Below are 22,500 nucleotides of genomic sequence, written 5' to 3'. Positions count from 1 at the left end.
ACACGCACACACACACACACACACACACATACATACACACACACGCACACTCACACACACACACACACACACACACACACACACACACACACACACACACATACATACACACACACGCACACACACACACACACACACACACACACACACACACACACACACACACACACACACACACACACACACACACACACACACACACACACACACACACACACACACACACACACACACTTGTGTAATGGATAGAGACATGATCTAGCGCGCGTAATGTCCTAAGCTCAAACCGTGCTTCCATTGTGAAAAGCTTTCACTGATACAACAAATTGTTACTGTGTGTATGTTAAGCCATGGCATTAGAGAACAGTCTTTTAGAGCTATAAGCTATCATTCGTGGAGGTAATAGCTGTTTACCACGAGTCCAACACGTGATGCAAGACCATGGCGAAGCTCACTCACATGTGCCTATGTTGGTGGACGCAAAGATGAACATATAAATTTAAGTGTGTATGTGTAGCGTGTATGTGTATGTATACGTATATTTATATGTGTATTATGTGTATATACACACCTGTGTACACAAAGACATATTCCCAAGAAAATGTTGGCAAGGCAAGCAACATTGGTGGCAGGTCTACCCGACCACCCGACTTTTAAAAACGAATGAGAGTAGGAGTGTGGGTCTATTTCCCTTCCCCTTCCACGGAGTTACTTGGAGAAGTTCAAGTAAAGTTTGAAGATGGTAGGCTGAATAGAGGAAGTTTAATTTAGTGGTAGAAGACTTTTTTCTTTTAATTAAAGAGGAAATGGTGTCTGACTGCTTTGTAGAGGGTTGCTTATTAACAAAGACTGTTAATATTAAACCCCTCATCGTATACGAGTATATTGTGCCCTTGTTTTGATTAAGAGTAGATTTTGTTGTGCATATGAGGGGGCGGACGTTACGTTGATGAGAGCTTTAATCGACCAAGAACATTGCTCATCCCTCCCATGGCTATTTCTGCCTTTTCCATCGAATAAAATCACGTGTGATGAACCATAACACATTTCTTAGGATACTCTATCAGTAACTCTTTCTCCTGGAACAACTCTTTCTCCTGGAACAACTCTTTCTCCTGGAACAACTCTTTCTCCTGGAACAACTCTTTCTCCTGGAACAACTCTTTCTCCTGGAACAACTCTTTCTCCTGGAACAACTCTTTCTCCTGGAACAACTCTTTCTCCTGGAACAACTCTTTCTCCTGGAACAACTCTTTCTCCTGGAACAACTCTTTCTCCTGGAACAACTCTTTCTCCTGGAACAACAACTCTTTCTCCTGGAACACCAACTCTTTCTCCTGGAACAACAACTCTTTCTCCTGGAACAACAACTCTTTCTCCTGGAACAACAACTCTTTCTCCTGGAACAACAACTCTTTCTCCTGGAACAACAACTCTTTCTCCTGGAACAACAACTCTTTCTCCTGGAACAACAACTCTTTCTCCTGGAACAACAACTCTTTCTCCTGGAACAACAACTCTTTCTCCTGGAACAACAACTCTTTCTCCTGGAACAACAACTCTTTCTCCTGGAACAACAACTCTTTCTCCTGGAACAACAACTCTTTCTCCTGGAACAACAACTCTTTCTCCTGGAACAACAACTCTTTCTCCTGGAACAACAACTCTTTCTCCTGGAACAACAACTCTTTCTCCTGGAACAACAACTCTTTCTCCTGGAACAACAACTCTTTCTCCTGGAACAACAACTCTTTCTCCTGGAACAACAACTCTTTCTCCTGGAACAACAACTCTTTCTCCTGGAACAACAACTCTTTCTCCTGGAACAACAACTCTTTCTCCTGGAACAACAACTCTTTCTCCTGGAACAACAACTCTTTCTCCTGGAACAACAACTCTTTCTCCTGGAACAACAACTCTTTCTCCTGGAACAACAACTCTTTCTCCTGGAACAACAACTCTTTCTCCTGGAACAACAACTCTTTCTCCTGGAACAACAACTCTTTCTCCTGGAACAACAACTCTTTCTCCTGGAACAACAACTCTTTCTCCTGGAACAACAACTCTTTCTCCTGGAACAACAACTCTTTCTCCTGGAACAACAACTCTTTCTCCTGGAACAACAACTCTTTCTCCTGGAACAACAACTCTTTCTCCTGGAACAACAACTCTTTCTCCTGGAACAACAACTCTTTCTCCTGGAACAACAACTCTTTCTCCTGGAACAACAACTCTTTCTCCTGGAACAACAACTCTTTCTCCTGGAACAACAACTCTTTCTCCTGGAACAACAACTCTTTCTCATGGAACAACAACTCTTTCTCATGGAACAACAACTCTTTCTCCTGGAACAACAACTTTTTCTCCTGGAACAACTCCTCTTTCTCCTGGAACAACTCCTCTTTCTCCTGGAACAACTCCTCTTTCTCCTGGAACAACTCCTCTTTCTCCTGGAACAACTCCTCTTTCTCCTGGAACAACTCCTCTTTCTCCTGGAACAACTCTTTCTCCTGGAACAACTCTTTCTCCTGGAACAACTCTTTCTCCTGGAACAACTCCTCTTTCTCCTGGAACAACTCCTCTTTCTCCTGGAACAACTCCTCTTTCTCCTGGAACAACAACTCTTTCTCCTGGAACAACAACTCTTTCTCCTGGAACAACAACTCTTTCTCCTGGAACAACAACTCTTTCTCCTGGAACAACAACTCTTTCTCCTGGAACAACAACTCTTTCTCCTGGAACAACAACTTTCTCCTGGAACAACAACTCTTTCTCCTGGAACAACTCTTTCTCCTGGAACAACAACTCTTTCTCCTGGAACAACAACTCTTTCTCCTGGAACAACAACTCTTTCTCCTGGAACAACAACTCTTTCTCCTGGAACAACAACTCTTTCTCCTGGAACAACAACTCTTTCTCCTGGAACAACAACTCTTTCTCCTGGAACAACAACTCTTTCTCCTGGAACAATTCTTTCTCCTGGAACAATTCTTTCTCCTGGAACAATTCTTTCTCCTGGAACAACTCTTTCTCCTGGAACAACTCTTTCTCCTGGAACATACACCATGAAGTCCGGAAAGTGATTGGAGATGTAGAATACTCTTCTTTACTCTGGAATTCTGAGAACGGATTTCATGAAATCCGGTACACGTGTATCCAAACACAATGGAGTAAACCAGAACAAGGCGTAGCTCAATGCGCACCAGGCAACCAGCCTTGTATTGTGGAGATACAAAGATGATAATGTGGTGAAGTACAGCGGCTCATCATGCAGTGAATAGTCTTGAGACGATCCAGCGAAGAAAGACTTTTGTTCTTCATTCTCTCTCTCTCCTTCACTCTCGCACACTCTCCCTACTCACTCACTCACTCACTCCCCCACTCACTCACTCATTCACTCACTCACTCACTCACTCACTCACTCACTCACTTTCTCATTAACTCACTCAGTAACTCAGTAACTCACTCGCTCAGTAACTCACTCTCTCATTCAGTGACTCACTCACTCATTCACTCACCAATTCACCCAATCATCAACTGCTTCAGTCACTCATTCAGTTCTTCCCGCTTCCATATTTCACTTCAGTATTTGTAGTTAACTCATCTATAATGTGACTTGTATTAAAAAGAATTATACGTTTTGAGTGTACAGTCTTACAATTGGCCAATATATTAAGTGTGGTCGACGTGAATTAAGATATTTATAAACTATACTTTATGATTAATTACTAATATTTTGTGGGAGAGAGGGAGACTAAGAGATATGCGGTGACTACAGAAACGAGACGGAAAGACGCACAGGATAATGAAGACAGTACAAGTAGACATAAAGCTGAATAAAGCGTAAGATGTAGAAAAACCAAAAGCTGTTAAAATTCTAAGAAATCCAGAACATCTGCAAACATGAGCGAGCTATGAAGTCTTAGGATGTCAGAACAGAGAGGAGGGTGCAGGAAAAATCTATATCGCAAAGGGAATAAGGAAGACATAAAGGTGAAAGTATTCGAGACTTACGAGAAAGAAGAGTGAATGTGGAAGATGGACAAGACGTTTTTGTAACGGCCCCGAGAAAAGATACAGAAAAGTGAGGAGAACATTAGATTTGAAGGTCAATTTAAGAACGAAAGACGCCGAAACATCGTTGCAGGGCAGTGAGAGAATATGTTATGAGGAGAGCGGGGAGCGTAGAGGAATCAGAGGTTTAGGGTCATGACTGACGAAAATGGGAATGTAAAACAGAAAGACCAATAGAAAGGAAAGAAACGGAGGAGAGGAATAAAGCGGAATAATGTGCGAAAACATTTGTGATACAAACAAGGTAGATAACTAGAAACGTTCAAGATAATTAAAGAGAATGTAAAGGGATGGTAATAGATGACTTATTAGAGTTGTGGTGTACAGGCATACGATAGGGGTACGAGAGGGTATATCAAGTCCGTTAGGGTCGTCTGGTCTTTCATCACTTTTGCACTTTGTCGGGATTTGCATCATGAAAACCGACTAAAAAATCTTTCTCCTCATTTCTCCTTTTTACTTTATTAAGTGTGAGGTTATCAAAGAATGAGGATAGGTTCCTCCCAAGCCTCACGTGAAAACACGTACATGTGCTCAATTTGCATATAGATAAATACGTACATATATACACACATGCATACTTGTATACATATACACATGCATGTTTAAGGAGGAAATAGGAGGGAACTGTTTGTTTACCAACAGAGTTGTTAACGAATGGAATAGACTTAGTAACCATTTAGTGAGCGCTGAAACAATTGGTTATTTGAAAGAAGATTTGGTAGAGTTATGGGTAGGGATGACGTGTGGTAAAGGACATGGAACTGCCTGCTGTAGGCCTTATGGTCTCTTGTGGTTGACTATTATGTTCTTGTGTTCTAAATATCCTGATAACCGCAAAGGAAGTGATAAATTATAAACGAAACATTTTCATCTCATTGAAATGTCTTTAGAATAAATGAGAAACGAGAGTACATATACATCCAAAAAGTATATACACATATACGAGTATTCATGAAACCAACTGTGCACTTATGAAAATATCATTGGCAAAAGGAAAGTGTAATTTGAAAAGGATCGTTGTATAATTAGCAGTGGCGAACTCAAATTACCTAAGTATTATATTTCTGCCTCAGAGAAAGCAAATGCGATTTTAGGACTGATAGCATAATCTTCTGACTTCAAAAGCCCAACCATCACGAACCAATTATATAGGTCATTAATCTGTCCATATTGGGGATGTTATTTTCCTCTGGTTCTCGAGTCTCATTTGAAAGACTGAAAGATTTGAATGGGTAGGACAGCAAGCTACAAAAGTAATATCAATCATCAGAAACAAATGTTACCAAAAAAAAAAGAAAAAAAAGAAAAAAAGAAAAAAAAAAAAGCATTTGAATCAATTTCCGCCAAAAAATAGGGTTGGACAAGATACGGGTCTTCAAGATCGTTTAGAAAGGAAGTTTCGAGGGTTGTACACGAAATATTGAATATATTATTTTTGCAGATTCTTCGTGGATCAAATGTGGATATGTAACTGATTTGCTTGAGCGTCAACAACCCTTTTTTATATAGAAAAATCTACATCTTTGTATTCCAATGTGCTCATCTACGTGTAAACAAAGCTATCTGTAATCAGATTCTTAGATATTAGAGAACGCTAGTTGCTGATGAATTATCACAAGTAGGTATAATTACTGGCTGATGTATTTTTAGCGTTATATGATCTTCACGAAATTCAAATATCTTTTAAACCCTTGAGCATCTGATGGATATTTTGGCACCGACTCTCCTTCTCGCAAGGTTTCTTCGGATATAAGCAACTCCGTTTGTAAATGCGTGGCTATGTGAGTGAATTTAAATGTATCACTCCTATAGGGGTACAACACTAAATACGTTCATTCCGCCCAAAACACCGAAAGAAAAAAAAGAAAGAAAGAAAAAAAAACAGTGGAGAGGTTAAGGCCATCTGTAATTCTCAGATTCACAGCAGTAAATGCTTCCTGGCCCAAAAGTCCCCAAAGCACATAAGGTAAAGGTGACGGCTTCGACAGCAGCTACTCTTCACCTCTTGATATGGCTTCCTCATCTTCCTCTTCTGTATTACCTCCAACCCGATGAAGTCTTCAGATGACAGAGTTCTGTCTTAATACAAACAGACTGAAGGGACCAAGTTTGATTTATACAGACTCATCTACCCCACGACCCCAGCCAAAAATTGTAAAAAAAAAAAAATCACTCAATCTCAAAATTGAAAGACCTGACGAATGCTACCAATATTAGTCTAACATCAACTTCCCTGAACCAACACTAGTTCCCTAAGGACTTCCATCTACAGCCGAATAGGACCCATCTCAGAACACAAAAGACCCTTAAAACAGGAATTAAAAGAAGAGATTAAACTGGCGCATCATATTTGTACCGGGTGCTTCTCTATCAATCTTCTTTAATTGATCTCTCAACTCACATCAGACACGGAACTTCTGTAAACCTAAATAGAAACGTCTAAGGATTCTCAAGTTGTTAACTTGGCTGAACGTAGTTAAATCTTCAAGCTGATGGTTCTCTCTGGCAAGTGTGGGTTAACTGACAGTCGATTTTATTCAGTCTGGGAAGCCACTGCGGAACGAAATGATCTCTCTTGATGAATTCTGCTCTCTCAGACTTAAGAAGTTGTCTGAGATAATCCCCATCCACCATTTCCCCCTCTTCCATTTCTCCCTTTCCCATTCCCCCTCTCCCATCTCCCCCTCTCCCACCTCCCCCTCTCCCATCTACCCCTCTCCCATCTCCCCCTCTCCCATCTCCCCCTCTCCCATCTACCCCTCTCCCATCTCCCCCTCTCCCATCTTCCCCTCTCCCATCTTCCCCTCTCCCATCTTCCCCTCTCCCATCTCCCCCTCTCCCATCTCCCCCTCTCCCATCTCCCCCTCTCCCATCTCCCCCTCTCCCATCTCCCCCTCTCCCATCTCCCCCTCTCCCATCTCCCCCTCTCCCATCTCCCCCTCTCCCATCTCCCCCTCTCCCATCTCCCCCTCTCCCACCTCCCCCTCTCCCACCTCCCCCTCTCCCACCTCCCCCTCTCCCACCTCCCCCTCTCCCACCTCCCCCTCTCCCATCTCCCCCTCTCCCATCTCTTCCTCTCCCCTCTCCCCCTTTCCCCTCTCCCCCTCTCCCCCTCTCCCATCACCCCCTCTCCCATCAACCCCCTCTCCCATCTTCCCCTCTCCCATCTCCCCCTCTCCCATCACCCCCTCTCCCATCACCCCCTCTCCCATCTCTCCCTCTCCCATCTCCCCCTCGCCCATCTCCCCTTCTCCCCCTCGCCCATCTCCCCCTCCCCCATCTCCCATCCCCGCCTCTCCCATCTCCCCCTCGCCCATCTCCCCCTCGCCCATCTCCCCCTCGCCCATCTCCCCCTTTCCGATCTCCCACTCTCCCACCTCCCCCTCTCCCACCTTCCCCTCTGCCATCTCCCTCTCTCCCATCTCCCCCTTTCCCACCTCCCCCTCTCCCATCTGCCCATCTCCCATCTAGCCCTCCAACATTTACCCCTGTAACATCTACCTCTCCCTTCTACCCATCCCCTCATCCTCCATCCCCCATCACCTATGTCCCTATTCCCCCCATCCTCCATCTTCTCACCTCACCTCCTTCCAACTCCGTAACTCCCATCTCTCCATCTCCCATTCTCTCTCTCTCTCTCTCTCTCTCTCTCTCTCTCTCTCCATCCCCCATCTCTCTCTCTCTCCACATCTCCCATCTCTCTCTCTCTCCACATCTCCACATCCCCAACCCAAAATAACATATATAGCACGTCACCGGGTTAAGGTGGTTCTGATCAACATTTAGAGTCCCTCTTCTATGATAGAAAGCTCCCGAGGTATTCTTGGAAGATCGATAGACTCGTCTTCCAACCCTCAGTGGCTGAAGAAAATCATTTCACTCTTACTAAGTCAAAATATGCACGGAGCCTCGCCGTGCTGGGAATTGATTCAATAATTAATTAAATTTGGAAATTAAAGGAATTCACCTTCCCTCTCTTTTCCTTTGACAACAAGTGTGGATCTTCATGTTTCACATCTTTGACACTTTCTGACCGGCGACGATTCGTTAAAATTGTGGTTCCCAAACTGAGTTACGCGTATCACTAGTAGTACGCGAGGACTTCACAGATAATACGCGAACACTTTTGGGGGTTATATGCGATTTTCAGCTTTTGGAAAATTTGCTGCCAGCAACTGAAAATACGTCTCGTAGCACAGCCAGCTTTCCACCTGCCTCCGTAATGTGAAAGTGTAAATGTCTTTGTTGTTGGTTTATTTGTGTATTCTGCTTATGAATAAACTGATATCTGATCGATTTTTTTTAACCAGATGGTACGCGATGATGATGCGGAGCTTCCACGTGGTACTCACTCAAAACAAGTTAAGGAACCATTCTGTTATATAGACTAAATTGTCTAAACTGTAAAGGGTCTCGCTGTGTTACAGATCATTCGTATTTTGTTGGCGTAAACTGTCGCTTCTATACTTGATGAAAATATCGCGCTGAAGAGGTGGAGTACCCGAGGTGAAAAAGGAGGTACATAAAGACGACAGTAGAAAGAAGGAAGGAATAACATAAAAAATTTATATATATATATATATATATATAATTTTTTTTTTTTTTTTTTTTTTTTTTTTTTTTTTTTTTTTTTTTTTTTTTTAGATTAATCTCCACTCCTGTGCAGCAGAGTAAACTGGGATAACCTCAACTCCTTCATTATGACCAAACCCCTTCTTTCGAAGGCCTCTGTCTATCGTTCGTCTTAATAGAATGTCTGAAGGGAGGCACTGTGCCAAACGGGATGAATCAAGATGCTCTCGGCATTTCATTAAGGCGCCCTTTCAAATGAATGATCGTCTGGCATTGATTAGCAAACCCCTACCCCGGATATCAAAAAAAAAAAAAAAAAAGATAAAATAAAACAAATGAAAATGTAAATAAAATATGAAGAGCGCAGCAGTGCAGAAGATAGCTATTCGATGTTGATTGATGATTGTTGATATACTGTATATATATATATATATATATATATATATATATGTATATATATATACATGTATATATATTATATGTATATAAATATTATATGTATATAAATATTATATGTATAAATATTATATGTATATATATATTATATGTATATAAATATTATATGTATATAAATATTATATGTATATAAATATTATATGTATATAAATATTATATGTATATATATATTATATGTATATATATATTATATGTATATATATATTATATGTATATATATATATATATATATATATATGTATGTATATATATATGTATGTATATATATGTATGTATATATATATGTATGTATATATATATGTATGTATATATATATGTATGTATATATATATGTATGTATATATATATGTATGTATATATATATGTATGTATATATATATGTATGTATATATATATATATGTATATATAATATATATATAGATATTCGTTAAAGTGAAATGAGAGTACGTCTATCAACCATTTATTGTAACTACGTTCTAAGGAACGATAATATTCTTTAAGTAATTCATTCTGTTTAACACCAAATTGCGCAACAGCCGCGCGAGATTATCCACAAGGATAGAAGCGCTGGTAAACTACATTTTACAACAATAACAACTCCAAATGAATCTGTGAAGCCAATAGGAGCTGATGTGGTCAAGGGAGTTATGTTGTCACTGAAGAGCACATATGAACTTCATAAACTAACTTTGACATTGACTAGGACTACGCTAGTGGCGTAATTGTAAGCGTGCTGGTCTCGCATTTGCTTAGTTATGGGGTTCGAATCCCGGGATCGGCCGCAGCCACGCACCTCCCACCGTAGTCCCCTCACTTTTGACGGTGCATAAAAAGAATGTTCAATGTTTCATTGCTTACATGCTACACCTGTCAACCCAGATCAGTACAATGTCCTTACCACGAAGGGAAACGTGTTTGTGGTTAGAAGTATTGGTAATGGAACTACGAAGCCGAACATTTATAATGAACTGACCCTTGACTAAGAATAAGATACCATTTCCTGCTCTACCCAAAAGAGTCTTGTATCATTATTCAGTTCTTGCATTTTCTTCAATTTTTCATTACTCTTACGGAGAGGGGGGGGTCGCCGATTAAATGAAGCGGCCTTGCTGTGGATGTGCTATGACTTGCGACACTGCCTCTGACCCAGGGCAGTGGACAAGGTGCAGGGATGACCCGTCATCCAAGAGGTACTAAGATAAGAGGGGGAGTGGAGGAGAGTGGAGTTTATCTGGGGATGAAATGGGTGGAAGTGATTTTGTGGCTTTTTCTTTTTGGCTACCTCCCTTGAAAGGGGGAAAAATCCTTGGCATATGTACGTCATTACTCTTAGCTGTATGTGAGAATAAAAACATAATTTCTTTCGACTCGAAAATATAAAACCAAAATTACGGCAAGCTTTCAATATGGAATGATACCGTGATTACATTGAGCCCTCTCCTGCCATGCCTGATATTAAAACTTTAGCCTGACTCAGTGCTTAAAACTTCCCTTTGAACTCAAACTACAAGTGCCAAACTTTGTGATGAGTAAGAACCTTGATTTCACGGCAAGATGTTCCTTCTCTTGCCTTCCAATCATCTCCTCTTCACCCGACCTCTCGTCGTAAAGAGAGCGCGGTTTTTAATTCAACTTCGCTGGCTCCCACCCGAAGCTTATGTCTTGGTGAAGTTAGGGGGAATATTTTTTGATAGGATATTTACAATAACTTTTCATTTTCTCGTGGAACGGAGACTAACATCAATCTGACTGCATAGCCTCCTCACTTTTACGTTCATTCCTTCCTTATAAGGCAGCTAGAAATAAACACGTCTAATTAAACCTAAGACGAAGCATTTTTGTACAATAGTCTTTCTTCTGTCCAAATTTTTCGTTGTTATTTATGTCCATCACGAATGTCTCCAAGTGACATCCGCTTCAGCGGGCCCTACATGATCAATATTATTGCGCAACATTCCGTATTGTACTGTGTTATTAACCACTGGACAGACACCTTCTGCCATTTGGGATGTCTAAAGGGTTTAAAGCAGTGGTTCTTAACCCCTGGGTCGCGACCCAAATTTGGGTCGCCAAGCCATTTTATTGGGTCACTAAGGATTTGCAGAAAATAATTATTTTCCCACTACAAATATATTATAATTATATACTGTAATAATTAAAATACATGATGCCTAGTTTTAGGATTCTAAGCAGACCATGATTAAATAATTTTGTTTCTGTAACCAGCTTTTAATAGCATAATCATATTACTTATAAAGTACTGCCAAAAAAGGTTAAGAACCACTGGTTTAAAGGATCACTATCTCCTGTCCCAATCATCACTAACCATCCCTACACCTTCAATAATATTGCACAATACGGAATATTGCGCAATAATATTGATCATGTAGGGCCCGCTTTAAGCGTCGTTTACACTGCGCTGCTTTTATTCGCTTTGAACGAGCGTCTTAATTCGCTAGCGACTGAAATCATGAACTCACAATGACTCTTTGACGCTGCGATTAAGTTAAACATGTTCAATCTACCGCTCGCGTCTAGCGTTTCAGGTGCGAATAAGAGTTTGCGTCTCGCGTCTAAGAGGGGATTTACACGGAGTAACGGTTCGTCGAACGCGGTTCGACAGACACGTGTTTCAAGTGATGTGTGAACGTGTGAACGGGGTATTTGGTTGTCGAACCGCGTGTTCGAACCGTTAAACCGTGTGAACTCCCTCTAAAGCATCCGTGCAAACCGCCCTTTATTCGCTGAGGCTACAGCCAAGTGATTATACCTGTTCGAAGGGAAACCCCTTCATGACTCTTAGCGCTCGTGGGTGCTTATAACCAAATGAAACGATTGCGGCAGATGACTAAACAAGAACTACACGGTCGGTTGTCGAGTAAATTAAATTGATAGTCTGTCTGAGTGAGTATTCATTATGCAAATTGTAGGATTAATGGATCACTTACGATATTGATTGAATGTAGGAAAGTGTAACCATGGAATCTTGATAACAAAAATATTCTGATGTTATCTGTTTGGTCGCCTGTACAATTTTCAACCAAAGTGCATATGATTAATTTCGATCCAGCGAATTAAATAAAAGAAAATAATTAAGTAGATATATCAAATCAGTATATATACACTCATATGATATATACGTGTCAGCATGTGTGTATACATGGATGTATTCATGTGTGTACATGTGTATGTAAGGTGTATATATATGAATGTATATGCATGTATATTCAGTATGTATTTATTTGTTAATAGACATTTGGCATGGAAGGAACACGGCACGGCTCGACCGTGCAGTTCCTCTCCTAGGTACAGCGACGGGTAATATATATAACTTTTGATACTCCTGAGGATGGTATTTAGGAAATAGAGCCGAAACGTCTTTTAATAAACCTCACACACCGAGTATAATGTTCACGTTTTTCCTACGAGAAGGATCCCAGGCACCAGGTACCAGGTCTTCCAGTGTACAATGTGTATAAGTACTAATTATCGTACTGAAAAATATATACATTTATATTTTTACAAAGTAGGCCAGGATAACTATACCCATACTTTTATAAATCCCATTAATGACTAACAAATGAGACATTGAATATTTTCGAGAAAACTTCCGTAAGACAAAACAAGCCTGGTCCATTTATATTCGAGGCAGACTGACACATTTGCACAAAGCTGGATTATATAAAAAAGAGCACAAAAGGAGATCAGGATCCTTTGAGAGTTCTCTTTCTTTAATTACGCAGAAGAAGATTATAGTTTATATGGAAAAAGTTTTCCTTTGAAGGACAGGACAATAATGAAAAAGTTGGGCAAATACTCGTTATGAGGAGACATAAGAAACAAAAAATATAGAGGTGATGAAGAATTAAGTTAAAATTCTCTGTATACCTTTGTATGTATAAATCTATGAACTTATGCACCGTATATTTGTATATATATATATATATATATGTATGTATAATATACAAGTGAATACGAGTATATGTAAGTGAACATATACATATGCATATATATTTGTACCCATGTACGTATGGATGTGTGTGTGTGTGTGTGTGTGTGTTTGTGTGTGCGCTTTCGTGTGCATGTGTTGTGCGTCCGTGCGTGCGAGTACTTCAAAGGACACGTGGTGATATAAGGCATCTATTTTTCCTTGCGTAGCAAAGGAAAAGATTAATTTGCATCTCATTGCCTTGTGGTTCGCTTCACTTGGAAAATAATTCCAAATGTGTTACCTGGAATGACTGCAGATTAAGCTTATAATGACCTAATTGTATTTTTGTAATTGCAATCTACATGACTTAAGTCATCCCCTTGATATTCTGTATTTTTTCACAGCACTCAAAACACAACCGTGATTGAACTTAATTTCGTAACTCACATTTATGCTAGGGAATGGCATCGCTTAGCATAATTGTGTTCTGTCATTTAGTATTTGCATGTAATAACGCTCATATTCCAATGTAAGAGGAGGTCACGTGGGCATAAAACTACACTTGGGTGGCGGTCAGTATATATACATCCCTCGTGGATGACAGCTCACACCGGCCTCTGTCACCTACCTCATATTGTCCCTTCACATAATTTTGAGACTTGATATGTTTATGTCCACCCTCCCAGTACCTCTAGCAACCCATCCCATATTTCAATCGATCCTATGTGGCATAACTCCTAGATAGAGTCCGTATACAATTATATTAATTGTACGTACTGCAATCTTAATCTGATCGTAACAAATAAAATTTTATGCACATTCCATCACACAACAATGGAGTTGGAGTTAATCTGACGCTGTCAAACTTCAGTTGATTTCCTTTTACTGAAATTTACCAAACACCAAGAATACATCACACTTCTGGTCTGCCACATGTATCCTAACACTCCAAAATACACACCAACAAACAATCCTTACCACCAACCCATTTCCGCCCAACGACGATACACAATAGCATTCATGTCATTATTTTTTTTTTCTTTTTTTAACAAGCCAACCGATCTTTCCTTGTGTCATGGATTACATCTCGCTGGTCTTGTATACCGTCCTATTAGTGGCAGGATAATTTTCGTGCAACTGAATTTACGAGAAAATGAATGGAGGTTATCGTACATCCTCACCTGCAGCCGGAACCAGAGATGTAGCTGGTTTCTTGAATTTGAACTCAACCGATACTACCACTGTTTGTTATAGAAACTTGTGTAGCAAGACGTTTATGTACTGACTCGATTATTCACTCATGCTTGAGTGTCAATTAATATATTATATTTTGACTAATGGAATATAATATTATTCTACCATAGAAAAACTTAAGGTTGTTATTGATTTTCTTGTGTCAAAGAAGACCACACAAGTAGACTATGCTTGTGAGTACTTGGCGTCGAGCAAGCAAAGTATCATTCGGTCCACATCCGTTTGGTTGGTGTTGAAACGTCGTAAATTATATTTACATCTTGAAATATATATAAAGAAATGTGCATTTACTACGATATGTTACAATTTTGTTTTTATAAACTTCTACAGAATCACCGATATTCTCAAAACACTTTAATTTCTGTATAGGTCATTCGTGGTGTTACGTGGTTTATACCTTTGTTTTAGTTGGGTTGGGTTGAGTTGGTTGGGTTGGGTTGGGTTGGGTTGGGTTGGGTTGGGTTGGGTTGGGTTGGGTTGGTTTGGGTGGGGTTGGTTTGGTTGGTTTGGTTTGGTTGGTTTGGTTTGGTTAGGTTGGGTTGGGTTATGTTATGTTGTATGTTATGTGTTATGTTATGTCATGTTATGTTATGCTATGTTATGTTATACTATGCTATGTTATGCTATGTTATGTTATGTTATGTTATGTTATGTTATGTTATGTTATGTTATGTTATGTTATGTTATGTTATGTTAGATGCCTTTGATAAGCCGATGGAAACCCTCTCATGGCTATACACGACTTAAAAACATTTGTTCCGACTGCCAGTAACTAGTTTTATTCAACCAAGGCAACCCACCAGTACAGTAACAGGTGTCAGATGTGGTGATATTTAAAATATCTTAATTTCTTCAGCCTTATGAAGATAATATTTTCTCCCTTTCTCTTATGTACGTGCCTAATTCTTTACTTAACCAAAAATCCAGCTGGTCTGGATCTTTACTAAATTGTTTGTCAAAGCAAAATCTTCTATAACTCCAAAACAAAACTCAGAACCATGATTAGTTCCAAGATTCATAGACGACCATTGAGAAAATCGAGGAATTTACACCAGGAAGAGCTTAACTGCGTTCGTGTTCTCACATAGTCAGGGCAAGGGGCAATTACCAGTAGTCGTTGAGGATTGGCCCAGGATCACCTAGTTACGATAGACCATGTAGCTTAACGTGTCCAAATTGCATACAGTCACTGCAGTCACATTCAAACTCCCCCTCACGTCTCTCCTATTTCTCACGTCCACGAGACACCACGGCAGTACATAGCGTATGTGAATCAGCGTTGTCTTGATAATTAAGTTAGTTAGACTTTACTTCCCTAGGGGGAAATCTGTGGGACATTATGACATTACGCTGACAGTAATACACAGACATACACGCGCCAGCAAGTTCCGAGTTACTCTATAGTGTTCATTTAACAAGTATAATTCTTATTGAGTATTCATGTGCTTATGTGCATGGCTGTGTACCGTTTACTGTAGGGTAGATATTATATAGAAAATATGAATTAACAAGGAGCAAGTATTGTAGTCGTTCAGTGAAAAAAATATGTAGTTCTTGAGTATTGTCCGTGACTATCTTAAAACTTCCTGGACCTCCAATTCGTCTATAACGGTAGAAAACGTCCAATAGCTGAACAGAAAATATATAAAGAGGATAATTATTATCTGGGACAGAATTCAACTCTACGACAGGAAGGGGGAATGTTTCAGTCGAAAAGAATCGGTTGGTGTCAGAAAATAAAACAATCGTCATTGGGTTAGTCTGTTGGGTCTTATTTCCAAACACAATGCCAGTGGTCTCTATTCCTGCATGAATTAAATATGGCAATGTCGCCGCGTCTGCCTCTTCTGTCCGGAGCATAAGCCTTGGAAGCAAATACAGTATTCCGCAATAAGGCCGGTGGAGGTCACAATTTCCGCACAGAGGAGTAGATTGTATACTGATTTTGGCCAAACTGGAAATCTGTGTGTGTGCGCGCCGGCGGACAGCTTTGGAGGTCTGGAATCAATTTCTCGTCTCATCTCTGTTCAAATCTCAGTTAACACATTCACCTGCTTTGTTTTTTAATGCTGGTGTGTGCATTTCCGTGTTTCTGGTCGTGTTCCCAAAAGAGATATAGCAACAATTGTTTCGACGTTTCACTTCGCAGTTGCCTCAATCGCTTGTCTTTTCGATGTTACAGTGCATTTCTAGGTTTACATAATAATATAGAAATAGAGTGGACTTCAAGAGATCATAGGGCCTGCACTAGGTAATTCCATGTCTCTTACCACCTGTCACCTATATCCATAAAGTTATCTAATCGCTTAAAACAACCAGTTATTTCAGTGCTCACTGTATGTTTATTGAATCTTTTCTAACCGTTACCTACTGTTGGTATACCATTTCTTGCCTATTTCATCCTAAAATGGCTGTATAAAGTGTATTTCTTTCACTACTGCGTTGAAGATATGTGCAGATATGCAGAATAGAACCAAGAGAATGGAAGGAGGCGGCACAGGACACACAGACATGGCGAGACGTTTCAAGAGCGGTTATGGACCACCAAGGGGCCCGGAGACAAGCTGAGTGAGTGAGTGAGTGAGTGAGTGAGTGAGTGGGTGAGTAAGGGAGTGGGTGAGTGAGTGAGTGAGTGGGTGAGTGAGTGGGTGAGTGAGTGGGTGAGTGAGTGGGTGAGTGAGTGAGTGGGTGAGTGGGTGAGTGGGTGAGTGGGTGAGTGGGTGAGTGGGTGAGTGAGTGGGTGAGTGGGTGAGTGAGTGAGTGAGTGGGTGAGTGGGTGAGTGAGTGAGTGAGTGGGTGAGTGAGTGAGTGGGTGAGTGGGTGAGTGAGTGAGTGAGTGGGTGAGTGGGTGAGTGAGTGGGTGAGTGAGTGAGTGAGTGAGTGAGTGGGTGAGTGAGTGAGTGAGTATTTCCTCTCTTTTCTCTCTCCTTACCTTGTTCTACTCTTTACTTAATCCCTACCAGAGGAACCCAAAACAAAAATTGGGATTATATGTTCCTAAATCTTTATTTCTTTGAAGGCTTGTCCAAATGTCGACCAGACCTTGACCGCAATGTTGTTTTGGTTCTCTATTGGATTAATTTCTTTTTGAACTTTAGATTAACTTTGATACCTCCAAATACTACCAGCCTTCATTTGAATTACAAAATTGTATGGAGATCACTGAAGAAAAATGTAGCTCATTTGTAAATCAAAATTAAAAGCATAGCGGAGATATATAGATTCACCTTTTTCTGTTTTTTTTTTTTTTTGCTTCGACTGTGCTTTTAGTTTAGCGTTGACAGCTCCACCTACCAGGAGGCTATGATGGTGTCCCTTGGAAAGAATTTTGTAGTGTGGAATTTAATCAACTGTGCCCTTGGTCCAACTCGCTGGCGGTGGGTTCGAACCACCAACTTCTTGACCGCGATCAGCGAGAATCCAAAATTGTATTATCAGATGTATTTAATCTTAATTTCTTTCCTTTGATCTTCTTTTCTTTTAATTGTCTAATCATATAAGCTAACTGTAGCTTTCCCGTAATCGAGGAATTCACTGACGTAATGATATTTGATTATCTTTCACTTTAATACTTCTCAGCTTCTGTAACCAGACTCCTGTTCTTCGTACTCGGGGAAGGGCATCTGTTCCCCTTACGTTCCAAACTGTCGTTAACTTTCTGAGCCAATCTTCTGCAACGCATTTCCAGCTACTGTTACAGGCAAACTTTGAGCCATATTTCCAGCCCTAGTTTAAGCCCACACCTTTAATTACACTTACGTCTACTGTTGTGCATCCTTTCTCTGGAACTTTATATGTTTGTCTCCTAACAGTGATGGACACTTGTTTATTGGAGTTTCTGTCCCTGTGGACAATTTTGTGGTGTTAGAGTTTAAAGAAATTCAGGGCAAATATTTTTTGTCTTTTTAAACACATCTAAACCTACTAAGGGAAGCTTCTTATTCTTTCGACACACCATTTACTTATTCATACATATTACAGGCAAATTTTAACATAGTTTTATCAACTTATTTTAATTTTATAAAGAAAAATTAATGAGAAAATGAAAATCGTGTACCAGATTTTTAAATCATTAATGTCTGTTTTAGTTGACACGCTTCCATATATTCGTGAGTTATGTCACAGCTAGCAAACAAGATAGCAACACGCTGTATATCATTTACGCACTTACATGAATAAAGGAGAAGAAAGTTTCGTTTCAACAGCGTTCCATCTATCTTCATTTAACCTCGAGCAAATAAATTATATTTTCATTTTATACAGATTTTTGTTCTTCTTATTGCGGTATCAAGTGTCAGGTATCATAAGAATCGAATTAAGAATAGTAGAAGCTAAAACTGACCATCATTCCTTTTTGAATGAAGATAATTTCCAATAATAAAAACACTGCGTGGTTCTGCTTTGTAGTGATGTCACTGAAATCACTGAAATTTTTATTTCATGAAACATGAAATCAATACCACATACGGGGGTCTTTGGTTTAATATTCACCCCGACATTGAAGAGGATATTTCTCTGTTGAATAAAACATGCTTGCTGCTAGATAGACCAATGTGCAGGTATACCATGTGTTTCAACACATTTTAGTAGTGGATATTCTCCTCTATATTTATAAAAAAAAAATTGAACTCATTTCAATTTATTTCTAAGGCAATTTCTTGTTGAATTATACACTATTAAACATATCACTTTTATATTTTTCTTTGTTCCTTATCAACATCTATTCCCGTGTCTTAAAATTTACCTTCCTCTGTTTATTCATTTAATCTCTTCTATTTTTATCTCGCATTGGTTAGTGGTAATTAACTCCACACTAATGTATAATGCTAAATTAGAATATCTAACCCAAGTTCTTGATTCATTTGGTCTCAATTTTGGTTTTATTACCTGTATTACCTCCAGTTCTTCTGGACTGGAGGTAATTTAATGAAGCGGCCTTGCTGTGGATGTGCTGTGTCTTGCGACACTGCTTCTGACCCAGGGCAGTGGACAAGGTGCAGGGATGACCCGTCATTCAGGAGGTGCTAAGATAAGAGGGAGGGTGGAGGGGTGTGGAGTGTATTCAGGGATGGAATGGGTGGGAATGATTTTTATGCCTTTTTCTTTTTGGCTACCCCCCTTGTAAGGGGGAAAAAGCCTTGGTATATGTATGTATGTATGTATTACCTCCAGTTCTTCTACCGTTCTATCATACAGTCTTTATCAGTTATCCAATTCCTTCTTTTTTTTTTATCACAAATCTACTATCCTGCCCTCAACCCACAGGTAAACCCTTATCTCATTCATGGACCAGACAACTTCCGGTCCGGTTGTGGCTCCTATTCATGGCCTGCCCACTATTGACAGCGTCCTCTCGAGAGCCCAGGGCTAGGCGAAACAAAAATTCCCCCCTCAAGTTTCACTTTACTGCTTCTTTTTTCATCCCAGTTTTCGTTTGCTGTTGCGTTTAGTGCAACGTCGAATACCCTGTACATCCTTTACCCAGCTCGGCACATGTACGATCTCGTGCCACAGATAGTTTAGTTGGTTTAGTTATTAGCCATAGTTTTGTTTATTATTGAGTTTGGGATCAACTGGAGATTACATCTTAATCCATTTCGCTTAGATTAGTAAGCATATCGTTCACTTTACTACATTTATCAGTTTAGTGTTTGATTATTCTCTTTTTTTTTTTGTCTCTTATTGAGTTTGGCATTATCTGGAGATTACATCTTAATCCATTTCGCCTAAATTAGTAAGGATATGGCTCACTTTAGTCCATTTATCTGTTAAGTGTTTGGTCATTCTTTCTTGTTTTGTCTATTATTGAGTTTGGGATTAACTGAATACGCAGCCTAACCCATTTCACCTAGAACAGGAAGCATATGGTTCACTTTACTTCATATATCAGTTTAGTGTTTTGTTAGTAATTCATGTTTTGTCTATCACTGAGTTTGGCATTAACTGGAGATTACATTCTTATCCATTTCGCCTAAAATATCATATGGTTCACTTTACTTCATATATCAGTTTAGTGTTTTGTTAGTAATTCATGTTTTGTCTATCACTGAGTTTGGCATTAACTGGAGATTACATTCTTATCCATTTCGCCTAAAATAGCATATGGTTCACTTTACTTCATATACTGGTTTAGTGTTTTGTTATTCCTCCGTGTTTTGTATATCACTGAGTTTGGCATTAACTGGAGATTACATTCTTATCCATTTCGCCTGAAATATCATATGGTTCACTTTACTTCATATATCAGTTTAGTGTTTTGTTAGTAATTCATGTTTTGTCTATCACTGAGTTTGGCATTAACTGGGGATTACATTCTTATCCATTTCGCCTAAAATATCATATGGTTCACTTTACTTCATATACTGGTTTAGTGTTTTGTTATTCCTTCGTGTTTTGTATACCAGTTACTTCAACACGACCCAGAACTGCACCCGGACCCCTTTTGCCTAGATCAGCATGTATAACCGCTCACTTCACTACGTTCACTCACGCATCAGTTCCCCCGCTTTACGTTAACTGTTTTCCGATACTTTCCTGCAAATAGGAACCCAACCTCCCCTCAACATCGACATCTACCTTACACCAATACGAACCTATCTACAGTTCCTCCCATCTTCCGTTATTTTTTGTCTACTCCCTTGCTATCTACCGTCCCCTCCCTATCTCAACCTTCTTTCTCCCATTTGCGACCATACTCCTGCACGTAACAATGCTATCCTCCCCCTCAACATTGAGATACACGTTGTAACCAATACCAAATCATTCAGTTTCCCGTCCTCCCTCTCTTCCTTCCCTCCCTCCCTCCCTCCCTCGCATTCTCCTGCCCTTCCTCCCTTCTTCCCTCCCTCACTCCCGCCCTTCCTCCTTTCTTCCCATCCTCTCCATCATTTTTTTTTTCAACTCACGTTTCCCCATGGCCCGTCTACCAAAACCTACCCGATTCATATCTCTTTCATTTCACTCATTTTCCTTCCTTTCCAATTGACGCATCGCTTTCATTCCAGTCCATCCTCTTTCTATTTCTCCTTCAATTCTCTCTCATTATTCAACCCCTACTCTGAGATGGAGGGGGTGAACGGGGTGGTGGAGGGGAGTGAATTGAGTGGGAATAGGTACGTGCCTCTGGCTTAGCTACCCCCCTTATAAGAGGGAAAAAAGCTCTTGATATATAGATAGACTCAACTGAGTGATGGTATTTTATTCTAGTTAACACTAAAGTATCGCATACCGTGACACCTTTTCAATACCAAAGGTGTTCGAGTTTACCCCTCTCTTACTGCTCCATATCCCCCCTCTTCTATTTTACTCTTTCACCTGCTCTTTTTGACTCTTTTTATTCTCTCCTTTTGTTCCGGGTTACCAATACCATTCCCCTCGCTCTATTAACGAGTATTCTCTCCTTCCCTTCACTTTCCCTTCAAGCTATCACCCACCATTTCCCCCCGGCCCCTCGTAACCCTTCCCTTCTCTTTTCTTCGACCCTTCTCCGTCCCCAGCGGGCACCTGGTACTCGCCTAGTATCAAGCCGGAGCGAATGGCTGGCTTCCCTTTATGCAAGAGGAAGGCAGCCTTTCTTTTCGCCAGCTTCACTATTCTTTGGCACGTGAGGGGAAGGGGAGGGGGGAGGGGGAGAGGTACCATAGTGCCTGACTGTGCGTGGTATGTTAATACTCGTGGGGCCCTGGTCGCGTGACTGAAGCTTGTTCTGTCTTTGTGTTCTGAGTGGTTGTCGTGGTCTGAGAGAAAGGTGGCTTTCGTGCCTCGTTTAGTACCGTCGCGAGCTATGTACGAGTAATATTATTTGTGTAAGATGTTTGGCGTTTTTATTCACCTGAAAGCAGAACCCCATATTTCTTTCCTTCCCCGATGCATAAGAATAGTAATCGACACATACTCGTAAGAACATGAGAATGAAGGAGACGGCAAGAGACCATAAGGTCTACACTAGGCAGCTCCATATCCATTACCACCTGTCATCCTCATCCATAAAGTTGTCTAACTGTTTCTTAAAAACAACTGATAGTTTCAGCGCTCACTACATGGTTACTAAGTCTATTCCATCCGTTGACCACCCTATTAGTAAACCAAATCTTGCCTCTTTCCTTCTTAAATCTAAATTTGTTCAGTTTAAATCCATTACTCAGAGTCCTGCCCTGTTGTTTTATTATGATGACCTTATTTGCATCATCCTTGTTAAAGCCAATTCAAT

The 22,500-nt window shown here is 40.2% G+C and overlaps 1 protein-coding gene across 1 annotated transcript in view; it reads right to left on the bottom strand.

The window, feature by feature from the left end:
* Window positions 1–22,500, bottom strand: part of LOC143026318 (uncharacterized) — a 975,677-nt gene that overhangs the window by 26,844 nt on the left and 926,333 nt on the right. The window lies entirely within an intron of this gene.

The sequence above is a fragment of the Oratosquilla oratoria genome, chromosome 6 (genome assembly GCF_046742065.1).
Source record: "Oratosquilla oratoria isolate Oo_2021 chromosome 6, ASM4674206v1, whole genome shotgun sequence".
NCBI lineage: Eukaryota > Metazoa > Arthropoda > Malacostraca > Stomatopoda > Squillidae > Oratosquilla > Oratosquilla oratoria.
This window is presented reverse-complemented; position numbering and strand designations above follow the sequence as displayed.